Genomic DNA, 27,938 nt, shown 5'->3' on the forward strand with positions numbered 1-27,938 from the left:
ATCTACAGCCAAGGTATAACTCTTTGCGTAGACATTCTCTTCTAATTGCACTTTTGACGATTTCAGTGCCATCTGTCCATTTCTTTTTTCCTCCGACTTCCTCATGACTTGCACTACATTTCCTTCAAAAGATACACTTTCTGCCCTAACTGGCCTCAGTATTAAAAAGGCTTATGGGTCTGATGAATTCCTCCTGCAATTCTCAAAAACTGTACTTCCGTGTTGACACCAGTAACAAGATAAACTCTTTTGCCTTTGTCTCTCAGCTTGTTGTACCTTTCATTCTTGCTGGATGCTTTGCACTCATTCAGCTCCATAAGAGGGATGACCGTTCCCAATTCTAACTCACTCGCAGTCGCTTTAATAGTTTGTGCATGCATACATACATACATATATATATCTATATATATATATATATATATATATATATATATATATATATATATATATATATCTATATATATATATATATATATATATATATATATATATACCTAGCCTTTCTCCCCCTAGGGAGGTAGCCGAGACAGGACGACACACTCACCAAATTATTCATCCGCATACGGCCACCCTTTGCGGGATTAGGGCGTCGGGCTGTAAAAAAAAAAAAAAAGTAAAAAAATACACACATTTACTTGTATCTTAGCCTCTAAGGGAGAAAGTACCGCTCTTCACCACACCACACCGCACGAGGGTCAACTGCGCAGTGTAATCCAGTGACATCCATAGCAGGACCCGACAGTACAGCTGGTTTGCCTCTGCCACCTCATAATGAACCCATTCTCTTCCCAGCACCTGACACGATCAGCTGATGAGACCAGATGTGGGAGAGGGTGCATCACCATTTATGCATTTACAATTTCTCCCCATTGATCCTTATCATGTGCAGCCACTCTTCCTTGCTTTACAGACATCCCTCTCGCATCTAACGCTCTCTTCACACTGTCCATCCAGCCTATTCATGGACTTCCTCTCAGCTTCACACCTCTTACATCAGAACCAGTTATCTTTTTCACCAGTTGCTCTTCTTCCATTCTCTTTATATGCCAAACCTCAGAGACAACTGACAGCAAACCCTTTTGTTTCCTCCTACTTTCTCTACACTCATTTCAAAGTCAAAGGTGACTGTTGTGTATATGTACACAACGACTTATCTTGCTCTCGTGTTCCTGAACTTGATTCTTCTGAATTCCCTACGCTCTGGCTTTGGCTTTCTTGTCATTCTCTGACTAAATATATCTGCATTGTTTACTTATCCCCTAATTCTACTGACTATCAAAAATTCTTCGACTATCTTACTTCTATGATGGAATACATTCTATGCATTTCTCCTTTCTCTGAAATCTCAATTCTGGGAGATTTCAGTGTTCTCCACCACCTTTGGCTCTCCTCTCCTTTCACTGATCCACCCGGTGAACAAGCCTACATCTTTTCTATCTTTAATGACCTAGGGCAGCTTGTACAGCACCGTACCCATATCCCTGACCGCCTTGGAGTGAGCTCCAACATACTTGAACTCTTCCTTACAACTAATCCTTCTGCTTACACTGTTAATCTTTCCTCTCTCTTGGGCTCCTCCTATCACAACCTTATTACCTTAACCTGTCCTATCACTCCGGTACAGCCTTCGGACCCTTCAAAGAAATGTCGACTGTAGCACTTTGGAGCTGCGGATTGGGAGGCCCTCAGGCAGTACTTCTTTGATTTTCCATGGAATGATTATTGCTTCCATGGCCGAGAGCCATCTGAGTGTGCTTTCCGCATTATGGAGGTTATTCTCTCAGGCATGGAAGCATACATTCCCTTCTCATATCCTTTGACTAATGCAAGAAAGCCTTGATTTATTCACGCTTGTTCTAATGCTGTCCACAACAAGGAGGGGGCCTATAAAAGGTACCAGAGCCAACCCACCCCTGAATCACATCTTTTATACGTTTCTGCCTGGAATCGTGCCAAGTCTGTTCTTCGCTCCACTGCAAATAATTTCATCCATACTAAATGCTTTCAACTCTCCTACTCGAATTCTTCCCGCTCCTTCTGGCACCTTGCCAAAAACCTTTCTAACAACTTTACCTCATCATCCTTCCCTCCTCTTTTCTACTCTGATGGTTCTGTAGCTATTTCTTCTACTGATAAAGCAGATCACTTTGCACAGACTTTCTCCTCCAATTCCACCTTAGATGATTCCGGTGCTGTTCCTCCTTCACTCCCCCCCTCTGACTTCTTCATTGCTGACATTCAAATTTCTTTGGCTGATGTATTTTCTGCCATCACTGACCTTAATACTAACAAGGCATATGGGCCTGACGGAGTCCCTCCTGTTGTCCTCAAGAACTGTACTTCATTGCTTACACCCTGCTTAGGTGAGATCTTTCACCTTTGTCTTTCAACTTGTACCTTTTCTTCTTGCTGGAAGTTTGCTCTCATTCAGCCAGTCCCAAAGAAGGGTGACCATTCCCAACCCTCTAACTATCGTCCAATTGCTTTAACATCCTGTGTCTCAAAAGTTTTCAAGTCTATTCTTAACAGAAAAATTTTAAAGCATCTGCCCTATCACAACCTTCTTTCTGATCGTCAGTATGGGTTCCGTCAGGGACGCTCCACTGGCGATCTTCTCACGTATCTTTTAGACTCCTTGCCATCCTCCTTTCAGGACTTTGGCGAAAGCTTTGCCATTGCATTTGACATCTCAAAGGCTTTCGATCGAGTCTGGCATAAATCTTTAAGTTCCAAACTGCCCTCTTACGGTTTCTATCCTTCTATCTGTGCCTTCATCTATAGCTTCATTTCTGGTCGTTCTATAGCTGCTGTTGTATACGACCATCGTTCTCTTCCTAAATCTATCAACAGTAGTGTTTCTCACCAACTCTCTTCCTTTTATTCATCAATGGCCTTCTAAGCTGTAAATCTAACCCTATCCACTCATACGCTGATGATTCCACACTTCACCTTTCCATTCTGTTCCCGCAACATCCATCTCAGCAGTTACTTCAACAGCCTGGGGTTTCGCTCACTTGGGACTTACCTTGGAAAGATCATATTGCATCTCTTGTAAAATCTACTTCCAAGAGATTAGGTGTGCAAATCTGACTTCATACCTTCTTTACCCAGGCACAGTTGTTGACTTTATACACGGGTATTATTCGCCCCTGTGTACAGTACAGCTCACGTGTGTGAGGAGGCTCCCCACATACAGCTCTCTCAATAGCGTGGAGTCAAAGGCTTTTCGTCTCATTAACACTCCTCCTCTTACTGGCTCCCTTCAAACTCTATCTCTTCGCCACACTGTTGCATCTTTATCTTTTTCTGTCGCTACTTCAATGGTCACTGCTCCTCTGAACTGTCTGCTTGCATCCCTCCATCTCTACGACTGGTGCGTAGCGCCCATCTAGCAAAAAACTCTCATCCCTTTTCTGTCCAACTTTCTAATGCAAGAGTTAACCGTTACTCCCAGTCCTTCATTTATGCAACAGGTTAACTTTGGAACTGACTACCTCTGCCTGTATTTCCTGCTTCCTATGAGCAGATCAGGTGGCAAGTATTTTATCACAGGCTGTCTTACTTGCTATCGTACTGCAGCGTCGATCTACGAGGTGCTATCGGGACGGCTGGAATTACCGCGACAGGGTCAAGGAATTGAACGGGTGGCTCAATACAGCACGCAGGCAGTACCAGCGGCGCCAAACATCTTCACAACGTCGGTATCTGGTTGCCGTCACGTGACATGTCGCCTCGGAGAAGCCCGCCTCAAGGAGGAAGCGTGGATTGGATGGTGTCGTGCCCTAGACTCTCACTCCACACTCAGGGAGATGTGGAGGAGAATCAGGTCCGTCTCTGATCCACATCCTCCTCATCCGTCCTTGCAACCTGATCCTGCTGCTGAATCCAGCTGCTTTGCTCGGCACTTCACAGATCGATCTGCCTCTTGCAATCTCCCGCAGTCCATCCAGACCCTGCAGGCTCAGTTGTCCACCAACTGTGCCCCAGCAGTTCAGACTCCCTGTGATAAGCCTGACCCCACTGATTGTCCCATCACCAGCGGGGAGCTTCAAAAAATGCTGCGCCACAGGGGGGACACTGCACCTGGGCTTGATGGGCTTACATACTCACTCTTGTCGCATGCTGGAGATTGCAGTAGCGTGTATCTGCTTGATCTGATCAACCTCTCGTGGTCTGAGAGGCGTTTGCCAAGGTCATGGAAGACAGCTGTCATCTACCTGATTTCGAAGCCTCGCAATCCCACCACCATGCGCCCCATCTCCCCTTTTCAGCTGCATCGCCAAGACAGCTGAGAGGGTTGTGCGGGCTCATCTTGCTTGGTGGCTGGGACCATTGTACCCAAGGATCTTTGCTTACCACCAAGGCAGGAGTGCCACTCACTGCCTCACATCATTCCTTGGGGAACTGAGTGGAGAAAGGGGAATGGCTGTCTTCCACGACCTTGAGAAGGTCTTTGAACTGGCTAGTCCTATGGTTATTTTGGTTGCTCTTGTGGACAGGGGTGTTGGAGGCAGGCTTCTATCTTGGATCAGGGACTTCTTTGTGGATTGCTCCGCGGGGGTCCAATTTCAGGGGCACATCTCACAGTTTTACAGGCATCCTAATGGTACCCCCCAGGGGAGTGTATTGAGCCCTCTCCTTTTCAACATCGTTATGGAGGGGCTCCTAACTGTGGACTATGGGCCTGGCATTACTCTCCTTTGCTATGCAGACGATCTGGCCCTCGTCTTCACAAGGAGGGACTGCTTTACGCAGGTGGACTCTGCCCTTTCTCGGCTGCATGCCAAGTGCACCGAGCTAGGGCTGAATATTAATTTTGACAAGACGAAGTGTCTCCCATTTGGACTCCGTCCTCCCGACTTTCCAATGCTGCTTGGGGGCCATCAGGTCTCCCTTGCCACTGTCCAACAGTATCTGGGGGTCTGGTTTGACAGGCGTCCCACCTTTGCCTGCCACGTTCGATACCTGCGGGAATGTGCTTCCACCCGCATGGCTGCTCTCAGTTATCTCTCCAAGCGGAGTTTGGGGGCGACGTATTCCGTCCTCCAGACCTTTTATATACATGCCATCCGATCTCTGGTGGACTACAGTGCCATCTGTCTGACTGGACTCGCTCCACCAGTCCTTAGATCTCTGGAGGTCATCCAGAATGATGCACTCTGCATCATGCTGGGCACTCCACGCTGGACCCAGCTTGTCACTCTGCGTATGGAGGGTGGTATGGCGTCTCTGGCACATCGAATTGCGCTACAAGCGGCAGTTATCACTCTGCAGCTGGTGCAGTGCCAGCCCCACCTGGCTGTCTCTGCCCTCCTAAGACGCCTTCTGTGCCGCCCACCTGAACCCGCCCTCCAGCATGACTGGGCATGCAGTACAGCTGCTGTTATTGATGGCTTGAGAACTGCTTCTAGCCTCTGTCAAGAACCTGATTCTCCCTTTCCTGGATACGCTGATCCACCACCATGGGATCTTCCTGTGTTTCAAATTGTCAGTCCCTCAGAGGCTAAACCTCTCTCCTCCATTCCTGCACTCCTGCGTCAGGAGGGTTTAAGTCAGGCAGTAGCTCTGGATTTATCAAACTCAGCCATCTGTTTTACTTATGGCTCAATTTACTCTGATGGCGCTGCTGGGGCAGCCTTTGTTTTGGGGCAAATGGTTGAATCTTGGCAACTTTCCCTGGGTGTATCTGCATCCCAGGCAGAGCTTGTTGCCATCCTGGGTGCATTGCGCCATGCTCATCACCATCATCACCACTGCGCCATAATTCACACAGATTCTTTTTCCTCCCATCAGAGACTACACTCTGTCTCCCTTCAGGACAATGTCTTTCTTCTGACGGTGATTTATACATTTGCATCCCTTCTTGTCCACAGGGACGCCACTAATATCCTTCACTGGCTCCCGGGACATGTTGGAATCAGCAGCAATGAGCTTGCTGACAACAGAGCATGCTCTGCTTGCTCTCTCCCTGAAATCACATTCCCACTGCACCCCAGCCCCTCGCACGTCATCAGCACTCTCACTGCTACCATCGGCAGGCTGTCTCAAGAGGACCACTGGCTTTGGGTCACAGAGGGCTCTCGCTCTGCTACATGGTATAACACTGCCACATCCTGTTCTCTGCCGTTGCCCCCTCCAGGTCTGCCTAATTATCTTGTAGTGAGGCTCCAGCGATTACATCTGGGGTTTCCCTGTTACAGACAGATTGTTGGTGCAGAGCCAGACCCATGCACGCATTGTTTGGCCAGATCTGAAGAGCCACTCCTTCACTATCTTCTTCATTGCCCTGCCACTACCATGCTCAGGTCTCACCTCGACACAGCCCTTGCCCGGTCTGGGGATGAGTTTATGGACACTGCTGGCATTGTTGCCCGTGCTCCCTTCAACATTTTACTTAGCACGGTCAGGGACTACCCTCCCCCTTGCTAATTCAAGCTCGTGCGAGTCATGCGCACCTCTGATGGGCTCTCAGTTTGCCCGGGTCCCACTACTACTGGGACAAATATCTCAACAACAACAACAAACTGAGACTGGACAGGCCCAGGCTGCAGCTATCGCTGCTGAGCTAGAGTGATGAGGAACCTCATATCAATACTGTGTTCCGACACTACAGTTTCAAAAACCTAACGTTGAACTGGATCATGTGTGCTTCTCGAACACAAACTGGAAAAAAAAAAATTGTTTTATTTTCCATGTAGGCACCACATTAGGGAACTGGTATATGGAGCCTCCTTTCAAGCATACTTCATTGCCTCTTCCGGCTCTGAAGTTCCTCTGTCCAAGCGGTTCTGTAATTTTGGTCACACGCTCACGCATTCTCAGGAAGGGAACAGTCCAGGATGATTACAGGGAGTTTTCGGAACTCACCCTCCTGTTTCTTGGCATCTGAGAAATTGAGGGGAAGAAAATCAGCCATAAAATGCCAGATCCCATGCATCATGTCAGATGGATGTCGAAAATCATCTATTCCACCTAAGTCTGGCTCTTTCATAGCCACTTCAAGCTCACTAGGGTCTACATGAGGGCATGGTTTACTGTGCCGAATGCTGTGGCGTGTGCCCGTGAGGACCTCCACCTTCTTGAAATGGCTCATACATACCTAAACAAGATCATTGGAGAAGATGTGGAGATGAAACTGGGGGCTCATCTTTGGTACCTGTCTAAAGAGCTGATCCCTCTTGCGCTTTTCAAGCTTGTATTAACCGTGGAAGAAAAGCGTAGAATCGTCACAGGCACGAAGACCAAACAGGGCAGCAATGACCCTCTCAAACGTATTGCAGCTCCACAGGGAGAAGTTACTCCTGGAGATCTCGCAACTCAACCATCCCACAAATTCTTAGATAAGATGCAGATAAGGAAATCATTCCTAGAAGAAGATCCAGGGTCCTGGCTTGACATCGACAACTGCATTATGGCGCAGGAGAATGTTTCAGGAATTTGTATGATGAACGACAATGCAGAGCGGACTGTAGCTCAATTCGCAGAATACAATGACAAGATCACACACAACGAGCAACAACTACAGTACCTATTGCAAGTTGTTGCTGAACATCGGTTATGATTTCCTGATTCAAAGAAGACGACCCTCATTTGAACCGAGCTGAATTATATTATTCAATAAATTTTCTTTGGTATATGAAATGAGTAGTGGTAGGGTGATTAACGCAAAAGCATGACAGTATCCCCAGAAAGTTTTAAATAAGAAACCAAGCATGCTATATTATCTACAGTAGTTGTAGAGTTAGGCCTGGCAAGACTAACCCTGCAACTAGTTGAAGCCATCCACTGTGCTTCCCTTAGCTCGGAAACAGACCAAAATTTACCAGAGAAAACATTAAAAGTTCCTTCACAATTTTGCTTATGTGAACCAATACCTAAGAATTAAGTTCAGAAGTTATATTGAAATTTCATAAGAAATTTAGGAAATGCTGAAACTTTAGCCCTATTGTGAGACTCCTAAATAAATTTATATTTTGAAAAAAATTTGTCATATTACATCAAGTGTCCATCATAACAAAATGAGGGGTTGGGAGACTCAGCTTTCAAACTTTCATTTTTTTAAGAATCACCCTAGCGGGTATATATGAAGATGTGGGGGATGACAGTGCCAAAAACCACAGAAATAAGGCCGAGACATTATAAACACTTGATACCCCATCCCTACAGTCTCCCTCTCTCTCTCCCTCTCTCTCTCTCTCTCTCTCTCTCTCTCTCTCTCTCTCTCTCTCTCTCTCTCTCTCTCTCTCTCTCTCAGTGCAGTTATGAGACAACAACTTTTTAAGCACAAGTGCACCCAGAAAGTTTCATGATTTTGATTTAACTACTACTCATGCATAAACTGCGTAAAAGTACGCCAAAAAGAAAAAGAAAGAATACCTTGACCTTGTTCCTTTGGCTTTTGGTACTATGCCATTCTTCCATCATCTTATATTTCATAAAATGTACTTCATATTTGACTAAACTTTCAGTTACTGCTATTACCTATTATCGTCACCTCTAAAGGTACCTCTCCTGTTGTGTGAATTCTCTTTCACAAAACGACTGCGACCATCCTCACAACTATCAGTCGTCAGGTCCTCGATAACTAAAGCAACCAAGCCTTTCACAAACGTCTAAGTGCAGCCATAGACTCAACTACCCCTCCGTCAAGCAAACTCAAACCTACCACTAGCATTGCTTAAGTAGTATCATCGAAATTAACATCACACTAGAACTTCTAGCATCACTATTATTAGTATCAACACCAGGCAATGCATTACTCCCATTAGTCCCTAAAGCATTGTATCTTTCTCTAGTGCAGCCACATCATTGTCACTACTGTCTTCACTATCGTGAATAGCACCACTTCCTTCAGTATCACTATTAGCCCCTATCATTACTGCCACCTCTCGCTCCATTACAACTTTCTTAGCGAGTATAACATTCATCACTGCTTCCAGGACAACCATAACTTCCTCTGCTGTGGCCACTCCTTTCATTACCCCCAGCACCATCACGAGCAGTACCACCACAATCATTATTACCTTAACTACCTCCCTTTGCGCAGTGGCAGTATTGTAACCAATGAGGTCTTGCCTAAGTGACGTATTTGCTGCTGCTATAAAGCTCAAATTGGGAAAAGTTGTCAATACCATCTCAGCACTTTTGCGGCACCTCGGTCTGGGTTACCTTTCCTAGAAGGGTAGTCAAGTCGTACCCCACCTGCTCGTGGTGACCTCACAGACCCCCTGTTTTTTTTTCCATTTCTGTTCTTTGTGTTTTTCGGTTTTCTTTTTTTTTTCTTCTAAATTAGGATGACACAAACAGGGGCGGCGCTACCCGGGTTTATCCCGGGTAGTATTGTATATACTTTTTGCTTTTGTTGTTCTCGTTTTGTTTTTGTTTTTGTTCTCCTTTACCATGAGCAAACAATACCAGTGCCCTCGCTGCAGTAGGTCTGTAGCAAAAAGTGCACAAGCACTGAAGTGTGCCTACTGCAGTGAGTGGGTTCATATGGCTTGTGAAAATTTAGATGCAGGCGATTATCCACTTATAAAGAAGAGCCACCAGCTGGGCTTTCAATGGCTGTGTAGCCAATGTGTTGCACCAGTGGACGAGGTCTTGGCCGGTGGAGGAAGTGGTGTAACCAAGAAGGAGTTTGAAGATAAAGTTATTGGCCCGATCTTTCAGGCAATTAGAGACGTTTCAAACAGATTCGAGGCATAGAGACCAAGGTCTCATCACCCATGGCAGTCACGCAAGAACAGGCCAAGTCATTTGCGGATGCTGTTCACGGGTCTCTCGTGGGGGAAGGGAAGGATCTGCCTGGGGCATGACTGAGATCAGTGCTCATGGCCAGAAAAAAGCCATTCATAGTCAGCATGTACTATTTGTGAAACCAAAGAGTGGTGCTGATGCCCTGACAAATCAGATGGGCCCAGAAGACATCAGAGGTGTACTTAACTCGATACCGGTTGATAGCTGCCTTAAGACCAAGGCTAGTCGGCTGGTAATGAAGTTTCCGTCAGTTGAGGCCAAAGGTGAAGCAACTGGGGTGCTGACTGATCATTTTGGCTCTGAGGGCTCTTTTTGCCTATCAGAGCCAAAGAAAATGTCGCCTAAAATGACCGTGACAGGCCTTTCCTCTTCCTTGGGTGACTCTGACATCATCCCAAACATTCTGAAAAAAAACAATAAAATTAAGATGCTCGTTGATCGAGGTTGTATCCTCAACCTTCTATTCACAAGAACATGGAATGACACCAAAACTGCTGTCTTGAAGATGTCGCCAGAGGTGAGATCATCCACTGTAGAACAGGGCAGCTACATCTATGTGGATCGTACAAGATGCCACGCTTTCGACAGGTTCTGGATTACACAGTGTCATCACTGTCAGGGCTTTGGTCATACATCTGTGAGATGTTCTAGGAAAAATGATGAACCTAAACGTGTCTTTTGTGCTGGAGCCCATAAATCTAAGGACCGTAGTAACAGAAATTCTCCCAAATGCATCAACTGCTCTTCTTTAAGACATCAAGATGCTAATTCAAATTCACAGTCGGTTGCCCATTTTGCATCAACTAGAGACTGTCCAGTTATGATTTCTCATAGGAATAGATTGATTGAAAACACCAATTTTGACCATTCAAAAAACTGACTACGTCCCTCTTGAACCAGTTAAGAATGGGTCTTTTAAATTTTCGTTCTATCCCTACTAAGATAGACTATATTAATGAAATTCTAAATCAGCACGAGCTTGACATTTTGTGTTTGACTGAAACCTGGTTGTATGAGTCTGATATTAATATTATTCGTAATGTTTTGCCTAAGACACATTTTTTAATTAGTATTCCCAGGCCTGCTGCTGACTGTCCGGGAGGAGGCGTAGCGCTCATCTACTCGGCAATACTTGTAAACGTTCCTCTCATTGATTCAGACCTGACTCCATCTTCATTTGAATTAATGGACGTACTGAATTAATAAATTTCCATCAGAATACCATTAGAATTGCAACTGTCTATCGACCAGGTCATCCAAGTACAGATCGAGGTTTTATGGAGGAGTTTGGGCAGTTTCTTGAAGGGTTTTCTCTTAAATCTGGAGGACTTCTTGTTTGTGGCGGTTTCAATTATTGGGTCGATAGTCCAGAGTCAAAACAATTTTCTTTTGAATTCCTTGAGTTGATCACCCAGAACAATTTTTTCAATCATGTGAGTAATCCAGCTCATGTCTCAGGACATGTCCTTGACTTGATCTTGTCCCCTGTTGGTTGCAGGCATGTATCAAATGTGGAGGTTGACTCATTTGACCCCCTCAACTCTGATCATGCTCTGATCACTCTTAGTTTTGATGTCCCGAAATCCCCTTCATATAAAAAGGTCATCAGGTTCAGAAATTACATGCATGTTGACCACCAGTTGATGTGTCTTGAAACTGATCAGCATTTAAACTACATTGACTCTTCAAATCTTTTTGCTGATGAACTGGTTGATATTTACAACAACAAGCTTAGGTCAGTTTTTGACCATTATTGTCCTGAGGTAGTAAAAAAAATCACTGTACGTGATAATTCTCCGTGGTATGGTCCATCCATTAATTCTTTGTGTAAACAAAGTAGAAAGGCAGAACATGAGTGGCGCTTGCAGCGGACCGAAGTAACTCGTTTGCGTTATGTTTTCGCGAGAAGAGCAGTCATTCACACCTTAAAAGCCCAAAAGGCTAGGTATTATCAAAATAAAGTTGATTCATGTGGTGGTGATAAAAAAAAAACTGTCTGCAGTTGTGAACAATTTGGTTGGTCGGAGGAATGTAACTGTTAAACCAACTTCTGCATCTGATCCCCAATTGGCTTCTGATTTTGCTTCATTTTTTACAACTAAGATATTTCCCATAAGAAATGATTTAGACAGCAGTTCTCCTAATGAAGCGTACTCAGTTGACTTCCAGCCATGGTACAGAGGGGTTCATTTGCTTTCAACATTTCATCCACTGGATGTAAACAAAGTCAAATGTTACATCAGAGAACGTAATAAAATATTTTGCTCACTCAATCCGTGTAACATATCACAACTGCCTGATGTGTATAAGCACGCCGCAGAATTTATCTGCAACATAATAAATAGATGCTTCTTGGAAAGTAATTTTGTGCAGTCCGAGAAACGTGCTTTGCTTAGGCCCCTCATTAAGAAACCTGGCCTTGATGTTGAAAGCATGACAAATTATCGTCCAGTCTCTATCCTCTCCTTTTTATCCAGGATTATTGAGCAAGCCATACTCGATCAACTCGTACCACTACTGGAACACAACAGAGTTGTTCTTGTTCCTGTTGTTCAATCAGCATACAGAAAATACCATTCAACCGAAACTACACTAACAAGGATTCATAGTAACTTGGTGGCAAACACTTGCAGTGGGATATCCTCTCTACTAGTTCTGTTGGATCTGTCTGCAGCTTTTGATACAGTAGATCATAAACTATTGTTGGATGATCTGTATTTTTATGGCATTCGTTATAGTGTCCTTTTGCTCCTTAAGTCAAATCTGTTAGACGGATCTCAGAGAGTGGTTGATGATTACGCTAGCTCTGATTCTGCTCCCCTCCTATTTGGAGTCCCTCAAGTATCAGTTTTGGGTCCAATTCTATTTATTATCTACACAAGTACAGTAGTTTATCATCTCTACTTGATGCTCATGATGTGTCCTATCATTTTTATGCTGATGACACCCAGCTCTATGTTAAGATGTCAGATATCAACGATACTAAGACAAAGCATGAATCTCAATTGTCTGATATTAATATTTGGATGGCTAAGAGGAAACTTAAGCTGAATGATGGTAAAAATGAGATCATCATCATCAGAGGAAACAGAAGAGGTGATGACACTGATAATGCCCTGGCTTTGAATACTGGTGTGTCACAGCTTCATCCAGTCAGTTCTGTTCGAAATCTGGGTTTTTGTTTTAATTCAAAGTTAAATTACAAAGAAAATATTAATCAAGTTGTCAGAAGGTGTAACTTACATATCAGAAATCTGTACTCTGTGAGAAAATTCCTGAATAGACGGTGCCTCTTAACACTGGTCCATGCAGTGGTCTTGTCTCGTGTTGATTGTTGTAATTCACTGTGGGTTGGTCTTCCAAATATATACTAACAAAAGTTCAGTCTGTGTTAAACAGGGCAGCACGGCTTATCTTTGGTCTCCCCCGAGAACCTCAACAACCCCGTTTCTGATTGAGTTGCATTGGTTACCAGTAAAGGCTAGAATTGAATTTAAACTGTGTCTTATTACATCAAGGTTCTTAAGTTTGGTGAACCAAAGTATCTTGCTGAATTGTTAAAACTCCCATCTGCACGCCTGGGTGTGATGTTACTCAGTGAAGATGATTCCTTGCGTCTTGACGAGCCAGGAGCCATTCACCAGTTATCTTTCTCTGATCGTTCTTTTGTGTATAGAGCCCCTAGATTATATAACAGATTGCCATTGTCCACAAGACAACGCTTTTCTGCTGAATCCTTTAAGAGAGAGCTGAAAGCCTTTCTTTTTTTCAAAATGCTATGACCTGGAGAGAGGTACTATGACGGTTGATTATAGGGTTTAATTATTGCCACTTTCATATATATGATGTAGCTTGTATTATATACGTGAAATGTCACAATTCTTGTAATTGCAAAAGTAATGTATGTGTGTCGAGCGTTAGTGAATTCCCAAAGGAAGAACTGGCCCTTTTGAGAAACAAAAGGCCAGAATATTATTATTATTATTATTATTATTATTATTATTATTATTATTATTATGATCCACTATTATTATCCTCAACAATCATTATTACCCCTTTATCCACTACCCCTCTACAGTCATCATTACCTTAACCATGACCGCATCCACGACCCTTATTTCCTTCACCTACCTTTAGGATTCACAAGCTCGGCATAGGCAAAGCACTGTCCATGGTCCTTGCAGCAGGAGTTCCACTGACGTGCTTCTGTAAGGGCACATAATGAGGGACAGCAGAACCTCTCACCCCAGCTGTTCAATACCATCATGAGACCAGAGATAGGGTTGGTGTAAATGGAAAATCTATGAAATTGACTGAACACTGCAAGAGACAGCTGGAAATAATGGCAAAGGTCTAGGATAGGGCTGGATGGATATAAAAAATAGAACAGTTTTAGAAGTACATCGTCAACGGCAGCAGCAGCCTTGGTCAGTCCACACAGGACAAATGAAACGGTACTGTTATAAGGGAAGAATGGAATAACCAACCAGCACACTGTATATAAAGATTGACATAGGAAAAATATGGAAGGAAAGGAAAGCATGTAAACACGTAGAAATTGTTAAAACTAATAGATTTGTTAAATGAAAGGCTCTGATAGAAGGAAGTATTTGACAGTACTTTCACCGGGGATTTCTTTTGCCAATGCTTCAAGAAAGTTTTTATTTACAAATTCAAAAACTAACAACCTGTATATGTGACACAATTTACTTTATTTTCCTCAGAAATCATGAATGTTATAAATTTTAACAAATCATTGACTATGCCTCTCACATTTTGCTTTTGCTATTAAAACAAATACTTCATGAAATACATCTTCCCAACTAATGTCTTTAAAGTATTCAATTCCTTAATAAGAATTTCTGGTAATAAGAACTTCTCCATCGCACAGGAGTAAACTGTTATTTACATACTGTGCAGTACGTCAAATTTCATTACCGAGACGTATCCTTCTTATGTATGAGAAAGTTTGTTTTAGGGGAATGCCATAATCATTATGAAAAACGCTGGTCCTCCCTCGTTCTACATACAATAATGAAGGATGCCGGCTTTATTAGCTTAAAGTGTTATTGAAAATTTTATTCATATTTGAGTCACTTGCATCAGAGCAGAGTACTGTCCTCTTTTATAGTAGTCTTGCTTACACACACTGTATGTCTTATTAGGTGATCTATCACCCGTTTATACAAAACACTTAAAAAATCTGATGATGAAAACCAACTGAGAGTACAGTGCGTTAAACATTTCGAACACTTGTTTTCTTAAAACTCTTATAGCTCCCGAAATACAGGTATTAGGCTTGTCTCATTTCTGTTGCATCGTGCCAAGAGGTGATTTTTCTTTCTATTCGTGGATGATTTATACACATACATCGTCAAACTCGTTTTTTATTTATCGTCGTATCTCTGAGGCATCCACAAAAATTCAGCCGTTGTTACATCTCATGACATGGGTTACATAATGGTATGGCTGAATTTATTCGTCAAACAAACAATCGGCAAAAAAAAATAAATAAATAAATAATCAATCAATCAATCATTTCCTGTGGCACCCCACGGGATGCATAGGGTCTCAATGAACTCTCTCCACCAATATTTGTCTCTTGCCATCTCCTTCAGGTCCCACCAACACTCCTCTCCTGCTTCTTTTTTCATTGTCCTCAACCAGGTTTCCCTCGGCCTACCTCTACCTCTTCTTCCTCTAGCAATCCACTCTGGCACATCCTGTATTAAACAACCTTCTTTTCTGTATATGTGCCCCAGCCACTTCCAGCGAGACAGTCTCACATATTCATTAACTGGTTCCACTCTCGTAATATCCCTTACTCTTTCATTTGTAACTCTGTCTTGCCACTTTACCCCAAGAATCCTTCTCAGTATTTTATTCTCAAATCCTAATACTTTCTGATCTGTTGCAATTGTACTGTACCGTACATGCCCGTAAATTAAAATGGGTCTAACCATGGACTTGTAAATTTTCACTTTAGTATGTACCGAAAGCATCTTATTATTCCAAACAGATTTCAACATTCCAACAGCTCGCCAAGCCTGTCTAATCCTCTCCTCAATTTCATTGTTTAATGATCCATTAGATGATACAATCGTTCCCAGATACTTAAAGTTTTCTACATTCTTCACCACATTATTCCCAATTACACAATCGATTTGGTTCTCCACGTTCTATTAATAATTTCAGTCTTTCCACAATTTATTACCAATCCCACTTTCCTTCCTCCACCAGACAATCGAGCACCCTCTGCATCTCGTAACTACTTCCGCAAATAAATAATAATAATAATAATAATAATAATAATAATCCATCCACCCATCCATCATCCAGTCCTACATTGCCCATGAGGAGCGTAGGAGCCCAAGGCTATGTAGTAGGTCCCGACATTTAAGACGAGAGTGACCAGCCTCACTCATCCCTGAGTGGCATTACATGAGCAATCAACCCCAACCACCCCTTGGATATAGATTTTCACCGGCTCAATCCAATTGGAGCGTAATAATTACTCAATTTAAAAAAAAATGGTTTCCTGGTGTACAGGAAACCATTTGGCTTGTCACTCAGTGCAGAATCAACCACAGGCAGAAGGAAGAGGAAAGAATGAATGAAAGACAGAAGAGGAAGTGTAAATCACCCGTAGGCAGAAGGACAAGGAAAGAATGAAGAAAAGAAAGACAGAAGAGGATGGAAGGAACGACGGATGGAGGAGAGGAAAGGGCAGACACCCGACAGCAGCACTACACTGAGTGAATGGATGGTGAGCATCCCCACCTACCACAAAAAGTCTGATAATTAATTCGGGACAATATCTTTGTAAAATAATTTTGTTATTGCAAATTGCACAGTGTTATGGTGGATAATGGTTTTGTGAGTGATAAAATGCAAAACTTTAATGATTGCCCTGATATCTAGAGACAAAAAAATCGCTGATTTTGCTTTATTATGTAAAAAAGTTACAAGCCTCAGAAAAGCGTAACGATCGGGCCGGGCAGGGCAGCTCATTTTAACTTTCCGCCCACACTCCAACGAGCTTATCTCGCCCGCTCGCAGTAAACTTTCCACGTCCGCCTGGGAGGTTATGTTTTGGGCTCAGATCATTTGTCTGTCTGTCTGTCTATTAGCAACATCATGGAGAAGCTATTGGCTGCAATATGCAATAATGATTGTAACCCTCATAGGAATGTGACTGCATTTGGGGTGAAAAGGTCATAGGTCAAGCTCAAGGCATTGAAAACATGAAAGTCACTTAATTATGCATATTTCACGAACGAAATATGGTAGATGCATGAGCATAAGACTAAAGCATTCCCACGGAAAGCATTTTCATTTCTAACTATAGTCTGCTTTGGCTGAAGTATCTGCTCTTTGAATGTAAATAAATTTCTTGCATTTACGTACAACCGGTAACCAGCCCGGTCTTCCTGCATTTTGATTCGCATTTTTTTCAGTATATATCTCCAAAAGTAGTGCAACAATTGCAGTATAGCAGAACTTGTGTTTTTTGCATCTAGGAGTCTGGTACAACTCTGAAACAGTATCTTTGAAAGTTTAGGAAGTGGAGGGAAGGATATTGCACGAAGTGCTCAACATGATTGTCATTATAAAATACTAATGCAGCAAAATTCTGCATACTAAGATCGTTCCACTTAGAGTACTCCTTAATGTTCCTCATATTTATTCTAAAGACAAAAGAAGCGCTGCCAGGCACAGCAAACCTGTCCCAGGCAGTCATTTTAGTGCTGACATATAAACACAACAGGATACCTGGTCAAAGATGTCACATATCAAATTTGGAGTAAATCGGTGAAAACTGATGATTTTATGCCCATTTGAAATTTTAGTCCCGACCCACTTGACATTGACCAATCTACCGGTAACTGGGGGGTGGCCACCCTGATGTAATGAGGCATGTTATAGGATGCAGATTGGAAAGATGCGCTTTTAAGTTTTGGTATCACGTCCGTATGACGAATTTGGAAGGAGTTAGAGCGAGAAAATTACTTTTTTTTTCTTTTTTACCTTTTTTAGGTCTACAGCCTGGGCCTTGGCCCAACTTGGCCCTGAATTTTAATCAGATGATCAGAAGGTCATAGCCCATCATCCTCGTAATTTTAGTCAAAATCGCACCAGTGCTTTTCGCTTAAAGTTGTTAACAGACAGGCAGACAGACAGACAGACGAACAAACAGAGTGAAAACACTACCCGTCCCCGTGCCCCTCCGGGGCGGGGACGGATAACAATAAAATATAATAGCAATGTAATCATACAGTACAGTAGTTACTCAGAAAAACTTAAACGGATTGTATCATCAGACAGCTCTTGTTTTCTGCAACTAGTGGTAGGAATGCACCTTTGCACCTAGTGCAGATTCAAGGATATGTGTCTTTTATCCAGAAATCTTGTGTTACTAATCGTTGCTGTTTTGTAACATGCAGATCTACGCAAAATGCACAGTTGTGATGGTAAATGTTCTCGCCACTTCGTGTTTCCCTGTATTTATGATGCCTATTTTAGATACGCACGAGAACGAAAGTAAAAATGAACTGGGGCTTTCTTTTAAAGGCTATTTATACAAAAGCAAAATTTTTTCCATTACTTTAAACTGAAAGTAACACACTGTTACGAAATAATAACGCAGTGAGTAAGAATTAGTCTGAAAGAGAGAGTGAGGGAGAGAGCAGGAGTTAAAGACGGGGATAGTTAGTGTGTGTGTGTGTGTGTGTGTGTGTGTGTGTTAGCATTGCCTACATGTAGCTGACATCCTTATTTATCTTTACTTAGTTTAAATGATCGATAATTAACTAACAAATTCCTGTCTAATTATTGCACATTTCTAATAAATAATAATTAATAAATTACTGATGTAATGTAGAACAAACATCACTAATTGACAGAATTGACGAAAGTATTATTTTTCGTCATTAATAAATACAATCAAACCGTCGGCATGTCTGTATGTACTCACCGACTCCGGACCTGTATTCGTCGCGTGAGTTGCCGTAGATATAAATATACCTAGATACTGCATCGCCCATTCTTCAATACACCGCCGATGCGTGTGCATGACCGCCATCTTGGAACGGTCCAGCGTGTAATAGTGGCGTTTGTTTTAGAGTGAATTCAAACTATGAAAATGAACGTAACTTTGCCATTTGTTGTCCGATTTTGTTAAACTTAGGCTTAAAGAAGAGATAATTAAAAATTGTACTGTACATAATAGGATATTCATAATACCGTATAGCTAGTGTTTAGACTACCAAATAGATCTAAGCCTCTGCAGGGCTATTATTTGTCATAAAAGAATAACTGAAGAATTATGTTCTGCACTTGACCATGTGTATATTCTAAGTTTTACTGTCTTTAAAACTTAAAACCAATAGGACCTAGCTGGTAGCTGATACAAAAAAAATTTCGCACATGTTGAGCTTACCTTATATCACTTAAACTCTCAAGTATCCAAGAAACCATTTGGCTTGTCACTCAGTGTAGAGTCATCCGCACACAGAAGGAAGAGGAAAGAAAGACAAGAGGAAGGAAGGAAAAATGGAAGGAGGACTTACAAGTCACAGGTAATAAAAGATATACATTTTAAGTGGTTGCACTGTCACAATGCACAAGGGGAAAAAATACATAATTCCACATGAATAGAAAATACAGTACATAAAGGAAAAAATATATACATTTAATTACATATCAAGAGAAAATACAATGCATAAAGTAAAAAAAAAAAAAAAAAAACAATTACACATCAATAGAAAATACAACGCATAAGGCAAAATAATTGTCACGGGTTTTTTAAGAGTATGCTAAATTAAAGAATATTATGCAATAATACTTGAGAGCAGGACAAAGAACTGACTTGTGAAAATCGAGCAATGATTACTTTATGCCAGCTTACTTCGCCGATTCTCTAAGGACGAGAATTTATAAACTTTCTCAACAGTACACAGCAGAGACTAATTTATTCACACGTGCTGTTTATTAATACTGTTCGCCTCTGGAGAAAGTAACTCCACCCCTGACAATCAATAACTAATGCTATTAATGATAAACAAGTTCTTGCTGGTGCAATTAACTCCAAGTCGGCACAACGGATTTAAGTTAATACAAAAGGACTGGCCTAAGTACCAGTTACGAATAATCCAAAACGTTTATGCAAACTAGAAACTGCAACTAGAATAAGCTTAATATAAAAAATAAAACACGAGTTTACATTACATTAAGCTCAAGAAAAAGAACTGTTAAATTTATTGATTACACTAAAATAAATTTACGTTACATGTTTCAAAATGAATTCAAAATAAGGAGATCACACTCACTCGCTCACTCAAAAGCTAAACTCTTAAACCTAGGAAAAACGCAAAGAAAATACTGGTCAGAAAAGTGGACTAAGCGGATGACTGGGCATCGTTGCTGAGGAAGGACGCTGCACATGCTGAGCCTCTCGCCAAATCACGCTAGGTGGGAATTCAGGAACTGGACAACGGCAGCACTGCTACACACTGGGCCCAACCTGCTTCCACGGCGCTCAAATCCTGACTGATTCAAATTGTGGGAGAGAGGCGAGTGTTGGGCCGCACTTGCTAACGGCCAACGAGTGTGAGCAATTCACACCCGCAATATCACTCAGCGGAGGTGCTAACATCGCGCACAAGGACGATCACTTATGAAACAGTGAAAAATGTCCTGAAAAACACTCCCGATCGGGTGAATACGTGGCAGTTGACTGAGTGATACATACTGGGATTCCACTAGAATTCGCAGTTAATGTTACGAGCTTGTTTAGATACTGAATCGCGCCAACTCGTGACATTATGCCCCATCAAAAAAAAAAAAAAAAAAATTCCCTCAGGAAAAAAAAAATTCAAAATACATACATATGAATCCTAACTCAGTCACACAAGATTCACACTGTGGTGTGTGTGTGTGTGCTATCCTGCTACAGGAGAAAGTCACAGTCACCAGTGAGTGAAAAAACCTCGTATTTACATTAAAAGAAGCAAGCTTGAGGAAAAAACTCCATGACGGCGGTGAAAAATCCTGTACTCAGGTCAAACTGAGCGAAAAGTTCGCTACATTTACATTAACAACTAATTGTTAAGTAGCATGATGTATGTAATACACGGTGTAGGTGTGACAGTTGTGGTGTAACTGTACCTACATGTAAAATTACATAATGCAAATCAATAGTAAATGATGATGACGAGGCAGAAGAGAAGAGGCAGCAGCATGTGTCTGGGACGATCAGCTGTTCTGCACGGCAATGCTGCACCCACCAGCTGCACCTGCGAAAGGAATCAAGATGGAGCATCAAAAGTGTCATTTCTCTCTCTCTGCCTAGCAATCAGTACTTATGTTATAATTAACCAGGATATGTAGTCTTTGGATTTACAAATCTCTTAGAACCCTTGTAGTTTACTGGTTAACGCTTATTAACTAGGAAATGTGCCAGTTCTTGAATTCACAAATTTCTTAGAACAAGCAGTTTACTAGTTAACCTAACATTATTAACCAGGAAACGTGTCAGTTCTTGAATTCACAAATTTCTTAGAACAAGCTGTTTACTGGTTAACCTAACACTACACTTACGATTAATGACAGGAAGCTGAGAATCTCTACGCAATCTCGGGCAGGTCACATTTTAACACCCACCGTGGGTGTGAACACTCATGTGGATAATGTGCATTCTCCGGGAATCCTCTGCGAGGCCCACAGCTTGAGACGTTCCACAAGGTAATACAAACACAGCCTCGGACTGTCTCTGCGGGGTTCTCAAACTTCCCCCTTAACTTACAGTACATATGTATGTACAGGCCCTGGACATACTGTGTCCTGTGGGGCCAACGGGCAAGACATCAGGTCTACACCCACTTCACCACTGCCCTGTCTCTCAACTGACTCTGAGATTTCGGGTGTGGTTTCAAATGGCACAGGAAGGACATGTCCCTGATTAGTGGTACGTGTACACACATTGCAGAAATGCACAAAACTATCTATTTCTCGTCCCATCCCTGGCCAGAAAAAGTCAGCTCGGATACGGCCCTGGGTCTTCCTTTTGCCCATGTGACCTCCTGAGGCTGAACAATGACCCCATTCTAACACTGCTAGGCGGTACTTGGCGGGAACGACTAACTGCAGTCGAACCTCGCCCTCGGGTGTTCATGACTCATGGTATAGCCGTCCTTGTTTACGAAGGAACTTGGCTTGACCTCCCTGTGAATACTTTATCACTCTACCCTTTTGTTTCTTCCGCACGGCAGCAAGTGTTAGGTCAGAATGTTGTTCTTGAACAACAACTTGACTACACATCAGATCTTGTGGCGATTCAATGGTCACTGGGGTGACACAGATTGGAGCCTCAGCCATGGCTCGTGTTACTGCAGCCGAAGTCTGAGTAGCATCATCTTCAGTGCAACTATACTTGTCACTGGGAATATTGCCTATGATAAGGTCAAATAAAGGTTCTGGCATGACAACTGCGTCTGTCATACCTGTGTAAAATGGAGATGCCACCTGGATACGTGCCTCAGGGAACAATCTCACTGATCCATCAATAAAGTTTGCTTGGATCTGTCGACCTGTGTACTGCTCAGGCCGAACTAGACTCTGCCTGACAGAGCAACCTGAGGAACCGTTGTCTCTCAGGACCTTCACAGGAATGTCTCCCACAAGCCCTGGCTGAACAAGGAAGGCACTGTCACCTGTGGGAGGGCCTGTGGAGGAAGCAGCCAGCCACTCATGAGGCTGCTAAATAAATGATGCGTCAAACATGGTGCCCTGTGAACTTGATACGTGAGGGGTCGTACTTACCGTGTGGGGAGATGGAGCATTGGCCTCCTGTGGTGGAGGGTTCACTGTCGCCGTGGGACTAGTGAACTGTGGGGAAGTACCCGTACTGGTAGGGACGACACCATCGTGCTGCTGCTGAGGAATGAAGGCTGCGTTCACCTCCTTTCTCCGATACACTAGGGCTGGTGCTGAAAAGGTTTGTTCTGTCTGTTGATTGCGTGGCTGATACTGCTGCTGGTTAGGGTACTTGTTGTACCTCTTCCACTCAAGTTTCTGAGTGTTTTGGCCCTGGTCCTTCTTCTGCGGTTTTGGACCTTGGCCATTATTCTGAGAACGGCCTTGTTGCTGGGGTTCAGTCTGAGACGGTTTCCCAGATTTATCAGCTTTCCTGTTCCAGGTATGCTGCTTGCGAGTTTGATACCCGTATGCAGTGAAGAATCCATCAGCCTTCCTCACCATTTGGCTGGCATCTCTTACCTGGCAGATCTTAAGCTGAGCCATAAGTTCAGTAGGCCATGACTTTTCTAGCTGCATGTGCAGCATAAGGTCAATTATCCCCTCACACATGGAAGGAGTTTCATCTTTCTCCATTCACTCATCTAAGTAAGCAGTAAGCTAGTCAAGAAACTGAACGGCAGTCTCTTTTTCCTGTAAACGCGCCCTCATGAACTGACTCCTGGCATCGTCAACTGTGAGACCGTACGCTTTGACGAGTGTGGCCCTCATCATCTCATACGTGAGATTGTCTCCACAAATTCTGTGGAGAATATCGAGGGCAGGGCCCTCAAACAGGCTAAGAAACTGAAGCCGCTTAGCTGCGTCATCCAGTTGGTACAGTTGAGCCATGTCTTCAAAACGAGCTATGTATGGCTCGATTCGCTCGCCTTCCTTGTATGGGGAAGCTTGATGTGTGAGGTCGCCATAATATGTGCAGAGATAGTGCTCGTGGAGCTTGGGCCAGCTGCACCAGATGTGTCTGAAGCCAATGAATCTTGCTTGAGCTTCAACATTTCAAATTCATGTTTTTCGCGTGCTTCTCACTCAGCACGTTCATGTTCTCGTTGTTCACGCTCGTATTCACGTTCTCTCTCACGTTGTTCTAACTCGTGTTGACGTTCCCTCTCGCGTTATTCAAACTTGTGTTGATGTTCTCTCTCGCATTGTTCTAACTCAAGTTCGCGTTGTGTTTACTTGTGTTCGTTCTGTTCTCGCTCGTATTCGCGCTGTTCTCGCTCGTGTTTGCGTTGGATTCTACGTTCTTCATGAGCATCACTCTCGTGTTGCTGCTCGTGACTAAGCCAAGAGAGGACATAATCCACTATTTTCTCTGGATCAGTAAGCCCCATATCTTTAGCTTCCTGTACATGGACGCTGGTAGACATGATGCTAAGTCAATCTAAGTGAACTAGAGACTCAGTACTGACTGCAATTTTGCAGAGAAAGATGCCAATAATCGAAAATAAAGAATATAGGCACAGGTTAGTGGTGACCAGTTTTATCTAATTAAACTGGTAAAGAAAGAAAATTAAACAAACAACTGACTGTGAAAACTATTACGTAAATTAATAAAAATGAGAGAGGGGGTTGTGAGTTGGGAGCAGGGCAGTGAAATGGCGGGGGACAGGACGACGTGGAGGCGATTTGTTTGTGGCCACCCCAAACGGGATTGAGGCATCTGGTAACAGATAGATAGATAGAATTAATAATCACCAGTAAGACAGTGCCTATAGACTTTAATGATAAATACCTAAGTATGAGCAAGTGAGTATTATCTCATGAATAATTTAGAGCTAGGAGTTAATATCCTGGAATGAGTTCGCCAAATGTCATGGGATTTTGAGAATATGCAATATTAAAGAATATTCTTCAATAATACTTGAGAGCAGGACAAAGAATTAATTTGTGAAAATCAAGCAATGATTACTTTATTCCGGCTTACTTTGCTGATTCTCTAAGGACGAGAATTTATACTTTCTCAACAGTACACAGCAGAGACTAATTTATTCACACGTGCTTTTTATTAGTACTGTTGGCCTCTGGAGAAAGTGACTCCACCCCTGATGATCAATAACTAATGCTATTAATGATAAACAAGTTCTTGCTCGTGCAATTAACTCCAAGTTGGCACAACGGATTTAAATTAATACAAAAGGACTGGCCTAGGTACCAGTTATGAATAATGGAAAACGTTTATGCAAACTAGGAACTGCAACTAGAATAAGCTTAATATAAAAAATAAAACACGAGTTTACATTACATTAAGCTCAAGAAAAAGAACTGTTAAATTTATTGATTACAATGAAATAAATTTACGTTACATGTCTCAAAATGAATTCAAAATAAGGAGATCGCACTCACTCACTCACTCAAAAGCTAACTCTTAAACCTAGGAAAAACGAAAAGAAAATACTAGTCAGAAAAGTGGACTAAGCGGATGACTGGGCGTCGTTGCTGAGGAAGGACGCTGCACATGCTGAGCCTCTCGCCAAATCACGCTAGGTGGGAATTCAGGAACTGGACAACGGCAGCACTGCTACACACTGGGCCCAACCTGCTTCCATGGCACTCAGTTCCTGACTGATTCAAACTGTGGGAGAGAGGCGAGTGTTGGGCCGCACTTGCTAACGGCCAACAAGTGTGAGCGATACACACCCGCAATATCACTCGGCAGAGGTGCTAACATCGCGCACAAGGACGATCACTTATGAAACAGTGAAAAATGTCCTGAAAAACACTCCCGATCGGGTGAATACGTGGTGGTTGACTGAGTGATACATACTGGGATTCCACTAGAATTCGCGGTTTTCCACCGAAGTTTAATGTTACGAGTTTGTTTAGATACTGAATCGCGCCAACTCGTGACAATAATTACACATAGGATTACACATCAATAGAAAATACAATGCATAAGGCAAAATAATTACACATAGGATTACACATCAACAGAAAATACAATGCATAAGGCAAAATAATTACACAGAATTACACATGCATAGAAAATACAATGCATAAGGCAAAAAAAATTACACATAGAACTACACATGCATAGAATATACAATGCATAAGGCAAAAAAATTACACATAGAACTACACATGCATAGAAAATACAATGCTGTTTCCCAAACTTTTATCAGCTCAGGATCTCTAGGAAACCTATTTAGATAAAAGGCAAGAAAAATTTGCATTAAGTTTAACTGCACACAATTTATTTTCTTTTTTTTTTTTTTTTTTTTTTTTTTTTTTGGTAAAAGTATTACTCTGTTGGAATCTAATTCATGGGGGCAAATTTTTACAAATTGCCAATACACCCCCAAGGTTGTGCAGTATATTTTTCTGGACTTAATCTAACCTAACCTAACCTAACCTGCTGCTGCAGAATGCTTACCTTAGAGGTACGTATCAAATTATGCATTTATGGTGATAATATCCCTGAACCACATATTGGCAACTTGTAAAATAATACCTTCATGGGGATAAATGAAACAGAATCATCGTGTTTGGCCTTGAATACATATTATAATATTAATACGGACATTGTGACAGCTGCACAACAATACATTTTGACAATATATCCGATTATTTCTTGGAATGGACAGCCTCCAAACTCCTGACTTTCAAATGCTCATGCTGCTTTTTTCCCCCAATCTTCCATGATACTTTATACTGACGAAAATCAAGAAGATAAATAATTTTGCATCAGGTTTATGATTGTAAAGTAATAATTTTACATGCCACTGGCCCTGGTACAGCAGACACATGGACATTACTGACATTGTCATCCAAGATGCATTGCAAGCTGACGTCAAATTATCACACAAAAACTAGTCTTTAAATGAACTTACTTGTGAAAAGTTATTCGCTGTTGCCTTGTTTCTATATTTCGACGGTTTTTACACCCAAAAGCAGCACAGTGTTGCGGCATTTCTAGGTAAACAGTGGTCAACTTTGCCCAATGTCTGGAACACAACACCGCCTGCCTCGACCGCTCCAAGATCGCGGCCGCATTGCCGTATCTAAAGTAGTCATGCGGCATCTAGGTATATTTATATCTATGTGAGTAGCGAGGAGCGCGGTAACGCGTGAGTACAGCCAAAAAGTAGCGGCGCTCTCAGTTCCGCTACTGGCGAAAAAAAGTAATGGCGTTACCACCATTGCTATTAAAATAGTAGCGGCGCTATGTAGCGCCACTACTAATAGTGGCGCTATTCACAGCTTTGTTCCTTACCATCCACTGTGTATAAATTTACATCTGAGTTTTCCAAAAACGTTACTTTTCTTGTTTCTAAAAATTCTTGCTAACTCATCTTTCGTTATTAAATTCACTGGTGAGCCAGAATCCAAAAATAATGATATCTCTTCCTCTCACGTAAAGCAGAGACCAAAATGCATTCATTTCCGAACAGACGTCCTATGTTGACTGTTTGTTTATTTGGGCGTTTTATGTGTCATCTTTTGTGCTGGTACGATCTTCCCCCGACCTATAGATGGATAACATTTTTTCTATCGTTCTACAATATGAGGTCCAATGTCCGGTGGACCTATGACATCTGCAAAATGCCTCGAAACCTCTTGCCTTTTGCCTATCTTCCTTCGTTTTAATATAACACTCCGATTTTGTTGTGACCAGGCTTTGCACAATAATAACAGAGAGTGTTACTTGAGTTCGACCTATGAGATGATCGTCCATTTGCTTGTCTTTGTGCCGATCGATGCCTACTGGGACTTAGGCCAGACTTTTGTACCGCCCTGTTACCTGGTGTGCGGGAACGAGTCCTTGAGCTAACCTGACTGTGTGCTTGTTTCTGAAGTGGTCGAGATTGTCTTTGGTCCTTGCCAGGACTTGATTTATTTATCCCTGCTACCATTTTTGGCACTTTGATCCCTGTCCTGTTTGCCTGTGATGTGTCAGTCACACCAGCTTTACTGCAGTTTAATTCCACCTCATAAATGAAATCAAGTAAACTCATCCCTGAATTATATGGGATGGTTTTTGACATTCTTAATATCCTGTCAGGAAACTGGTATAGAGCTGCTATGTAGCCAATGATGTCAACGACATGCACTGGTGATATATTACCATCCTCTGTGACCCAGTCTGAGTTTTCTAGGCTAGATAAAAGGGTCTTCTTAATGGTGGAAATATCCGCTGTAATCTCCCCTAGGTCTGAGCCTGAGTGTGTTTGCCAGTAGGTCTACAATTTTATGTAATTCTGGGATTATACCACCAAGAAAATTCTTGCCTCCAGAGAATTTCCTAAGTAATTCTGTCTTAAACTGCTCAAATGTTGAAGCTCTTAACAGCTTGTCTGACCGTAACAAATTTCCATCGTTCCTGATTTATTCTAGCTGAAAAAACAGCTATTTTTCCTTTCTCATCTGTAATG

This window comes from Coenobita brevimanus, chromosome 50 (assembly GCF_032717465.1).
Source record: "Coenobita brevimanus isolate Jiangsu-jjx chromosome 50, ASM3271746v2, whole genome shotgun sequence".
Classification (NCBI taxonomy): domain Eukaryota; kingdom Metazoa; phylum Arthropoda; class Malacostraca; order Decapoda; family Coenobitidae; genus Coenobita; species Coenobita brevimanus.